Here is a 5,271-nt window from a genome sequence, read left to right as displayed (position 1 = left end):
TCCCAAAACTAATACTGTGGAGCAGTAATTATACTTGAAATGATTACCTTTGGGCTATACTATTTTCCTACATTAGCACAATTCAATGAAGGTAAAGAACCCTTGACTTCAAGTCAGAGAAACAAACAAAACTTTCACAGTTCAATATTACTGGAAAAACTTCTCTGTGCATTCTCCATTACAAGTGAAAATTTGTGTCTGTATTTTAGACTTTCCATTTTATACTGTTATTTCTTCTCCCTACTTAACTTTCATCTGTAAGATACCTTTCCACAAGCTTAACAAGGAAAATGAGTTTACAAGACCATACTAAAGCTACCAGCACAACTATGTTTATTGTGGCATTATTTACCATAGCTAAGATAAGGAATCAACACAGATGCCCCTAAGTAGATGAATGGATCAAGAAAATGTGGTATATAATGCTGCAATAAACATAGTTGTGCTGGAAGCTTTAGTGTGGTCTTGTTTGTGATCATTTGGGTAAATGCCCAAAAGTGGGATTGCTGGGTCATAGGAGAGCTCTATGTGGAGTCTTTTGAGGAATCTCCATACTGCTTTCCAAAGTGGTTGAACAAATTTACACTCCCACCAACAACGCAGTAAGGTTCCCTTCTGTCCACATCCCCTCCAGCATCTCTTGTTATTAGAGTTCTTGATTATAACCATTCTAACTGTGGTGAGGTGGTATTTCAATGTTGTTTTGATTTGCATTTCTTTTATGGCTAGAGAGGTTGAACATTTCTTCATGTGTCTATTGGCCATCCTTCTTTCCTCTTCAGAGAAATTTCTCTTTAAGTCTTTAGTCCAATTATTTATTGGGAAGTTGTTTCTTTGAGGATTTGTTGTTGGGGGATTTAATGTTTTTGAGTTCCGGGTACATTTTAGATATGAGACCCTTGTCTGTAGAATGGCTAATGAAGATCTTCTCCCAATCTGTGGGCTTTCTATTGATCTTGCTAGCTATGTCCTTTGCCATGCAGAAGCTCTGCAATTTTATGCAATCCCATTTGTCCAAACTTTCTTTCATTTGTTGTGTTTCTGGGTCTCTATTAAGAAAATTTCGACCTGTGCCAAGGTGACCTAGGGTTTCTCCTATTCCATCCTGTAATGTTTTCAGAGTTTCTGCTTTGACTCCGAGGTCTCTGATCCATTTGGAGTTGATTTTGGTGCAGGGTGATATATAAGGATCTAGCTTTAGTTTTCTGCAAGTAGTTACCCAATTTTGCCAGCACCATTTACTGAAGAGGCTGTCTTTCTTCCATTCTATGTTTTTTACCTCCCTTATTGAAGATTAGCTGGCTATAGGTTTGTAGGTTCAGGTCAGATAATTTGATGTTAGGTGAAATGAACCCCAAGATAAGTATTCAAATGTTTTTTCTTTCATGCAATTGTTTCTAACTTATTTATAAAATGATTTCTTTATTGCTTTGTATGTCCCTCCCCCACGGTATAACCCTTATTTTCACTGTATTTGATGTTGGTATAATTTGTGGAGGGGAAGGGCAAAAACAAATTGTTTAAATAGTGATACAGGTTGCCCCATTGCAACAATGAGATGTACAAGACACTATTTTGAAAAACTAACTTTACACATTTAGGCTGGGGACGAGGGGGAAGGGTGGAGGGGGAGGGGCAGAGGGAAGATTGTAGTTGAATAGGTGGGAGGGCAAGGATGGTAGGGGAAAAACAAAAGAGGAAGCAACAATGCTTGATAAGAAATGTACTCATTACCTTGCTCAGGTTACTGTAACCCCTCTGTACAGTATTTTCACAATAAAAAAAAATTTTAAAAAGATTATAATGACCAATTATGGACCACTTAACTGAGCAACAATTGTCCTTGCCATTCAACTACAGGGTTTGACAAGGAAATACAATAAGAACAGTAAATTCTGTTCATCGTTTGCCCCTTCAGCACATCAAAATAGTACTTTCTATCCTCTCTACCTTATGCCATGGAATATTAGGATATCTCTCAAACAAGTCAAAAACTTTGTTTTCTGGTACATTTTAAATTCTTCGGGTGGAATTGCTTTTCCCTGCCCTGTCACCTGTTCTGGGAACCACTATTTCTTCAGTGTAGCTTGATGTTGAGTGAGCACCAAAGTGGTGCCAGCACCAGCTGAACCAGGCATCCACAATTGCCCTGGTTCAGCAATTACTCCCAGTGGTCACTACTAAACCTACCTAACCTACCTGGTACTATGACAGATTTCATTTTGAAAGTAGAAGACATTATAGCCCACAGGAGAAACACCAATGCAACTCACTAAACACTCACTACGTGTTCATTGCTTTGCTGAATCATCTCCTTAAGATTTACTCTTCACATTACTGAAAAGATGCTCCTGTGATCTCCTCTTGCACCTTTGACAATTAAAAACTAAGGCTTAAGAAGCTGAATAAACTATTCAAAGCGACAGAGTAAAGGACAGTGATGATTTACACATCTACATTGGACTCTCAAAAACATAAGTTCTGAACTATCTCAATTTTAAAGAAATCTCTAAAGCCATATGAAAAACAAGAAAGACCCGGGAAGTATGACTACAAAGACACTGAATAGCATGCCAAAAAAAAAAACAGAGTTCTCAGAGGCAGGAAGCAAGTGAGGTGAACCCCAGGACTTACCTGCTTCCTTCTGAGACTTCTCAGGCAATGCCACAAAGAGGTTAAATCCAGATGGAGTTCAAGAGTCTCTCTGAACTGCAAAAGTGAGGCTGAGAGAAAGACCAGTATGACCAGAATCTACAGTTAGAGTACAGGCAAGGAAAGAGATACAGACAATGAGAAACACAGAGATTGGTAGCATACTCTTTGGAGTATTCAGACAAGTACTGAGTCATACACGTCTATGAAGAAATTACCCAAATCCAGGAAAGAGCTACTCAAAAGGATTAGAGGGGAAACATTATTCCAAGTACACATAGGAGCAAGAATAGCACCTGTCTGCCAGCCAGAGTGAAAAAAGTAATCTCTAATTCATAGGGCATTTGGTAGAGTATTACATGGAATAAATATTGTTCTAGTTCTACCTAATAAATCTAAGGAGCAGGGCCTAAAACTTGAGACAAATTTCCAGATAGCTCAACTATGTCTCAGAACAAAGCTGAATAATGTTTTGAGGAACATAAAGAATACCAGCACACAAAGAGATGAAATACATAATGTGCCTAAACACTGTGAAAAAATCAAAGATAAGGACTCAAATGGTTATTCTTTCTTGTGATTGTTTCTAACATGTTTATAAGATGATTTCTTTGATCCTTTGTATGTCCCTCCCCCAGGATATAAGCCCTGTTTTCACTATATTTGATGTTGATATAATTTGTGGAGGGGAAGGGAAAAAACAAACTGTTTAAATAGGGTTACATGGGGCTGAAAAGGTGGCTCCGTGGTAGAGCGCTTGCCTTGCATGCAGGAGGCCCTGGGTTCGATTCCTCAGCACCACATAAGCAAAAAGAAAAAAGCCGGAAGTGGCGCTGTGGCTCAAGCAGTAGAGTGCTAGCCTTGAGCTGAAGAGCTGAGGGACAGCGCCCAGGCCCAGAGTTCAGGACCCATGACCAGACCCAAAAATAAATACATAAATACAATAAAATAAATAAATAAGGTTACAGGTGGACCCATTACAACAATGAGATGTACAAGATGTTATATCAAAAAACAAACTTTACAACTTTGGCAGGGTGGGGGGGTGAGAGGTGAGGTGGTGGGTGGGGGTAGGGAGTGGAGAGGGGAAGGGATGCTTTGGGGAAACAAAGGAGGAGGCTACAATGCTTAATAAGAAATGTGCTCACTATCTTGCCCATGTAATTGTAATCCCTCTGTATGGTATTTTCACAATAAAAAAAAAAACATGATTTCTTTGTTGCTTTGCATGTCCCTCCCCCACATTATAACCCGTTTTCACTGTATTTGATGTTGGTATGATTTGGGGAGGGGAAGGGAAAAAACAAATTATTCAAATAGGGATATAGGTGGACCCATTACAACAATGAGATGTACAAGATGTTATGTTAAAAAACGAACTTTACAACTTTGGTCCAGGTTGGAGGGGGAGGAGGGAGGGGAGGGGGAGCAGTGGGAGGATGAGAAGGGGAAACAGAGGAAGCAACAATGCTTGATAAGAAATGTACTCATTACCTTGTTCATGTAATTGTAACTTCTGTGTACAGTATTTTTACAATTAAAAAAAGACTGAAAAAAGAAAAACCATCAGGAATATATTGATAAAAGTATACTATTTTTCATATATAAACATATTTAAAAGAAATAAAGCATGCTTTTGCTTGCAGGAAGAGAGAAAATAACATTTTCCTCTTCCTTTTGCTAAGCATAACCAGAAGCAAAACAGTAAGCAAGTGTACGGATTACCAGTAAAACAATTGTGAGTAAAACTTCACAAGTAGAACATGTATAAGAGGGTTATAGAAGGTAGCCAAGTAAACACAGACAGGCTAGGAAACTAGGGACCTTAGAAATTACATGGTGGTAAGTTCTTAGGTTTTTTCTTTGCCTCATATATCACAAACTGCAAAATCCAATAAACCAAAGAAAGAGCACTTATAAAGCTTAGTTATTTTAAAAGTAACGTTAGATTTATGTTTCCAGCCAATTTATAATTTCAGGAACTAGATTCATTCTCTGCTTTAAATCACGCTTAAAATGGAGGAACAAAAATAGGAAACTACTTTTTGAAATAATGGATATGAAACTATAAAGGTGCCTATTTGTACACATGCAAATACACGAGCACACCCACGCATGCATGCACGCAAACACATACACACACTACCCTAACAAAATCCTTTGGTAGAAACACAGAAGAAGCAGATTAGTCAGACTGAAAATGTTTGGGCAGTAACTATTCTATTCTGTCCAAATACCCACAGGAAAAATAAATACATAGTGATACATCTATAACATGATACATCTATAAAGTCTAGCACATGCTGAGTGCAATCTAGACTGCTTGCCTAGCAAGGATGCAATTTATTATTTCATCCATCCACCCAACCCAGACTACTAGAGTAATGTCAGAGAGGCCCAAGAAAAACTCAGGACTTTTCATATGTCTTCTACATAGTTACAAGCCTGCTTAGTGAATACCACCAAAGTAGCAAATATTAAAAGCTCCTGTAATTCACAGCCAGGGTAAGTTAGTGGAGACATCAAGAGAGCTAAATGTTTTCATTCCCTTCCAGCTATATTGAGGAACTTCCCTCTTTGGCATCAACAGAAGTTGAGTAAGGAATCTCCATCTCTAGC

This window comes from Dipodomys merriami, unplaced genomic scaffold (assembly GCF_024711535.1).
Source record: "Dipodomys merriami isolate MVZ:Mamm:240054 unplaced genomic scaffold, mDipMer1.0.p SCAF_10, whole genome shotgun sequence".
NCBI classification, from domain to species: Eukaryota; Metazoa; Chordata; class Mammalia; order Rodentia; family Heteromyidae; genus Dipodomys; species Dipodomys merriami.
The sequence above is the reverse complement of the archived record's forward strand: the minus strand, read 5'-3'. Positions refer to the sequence as shown.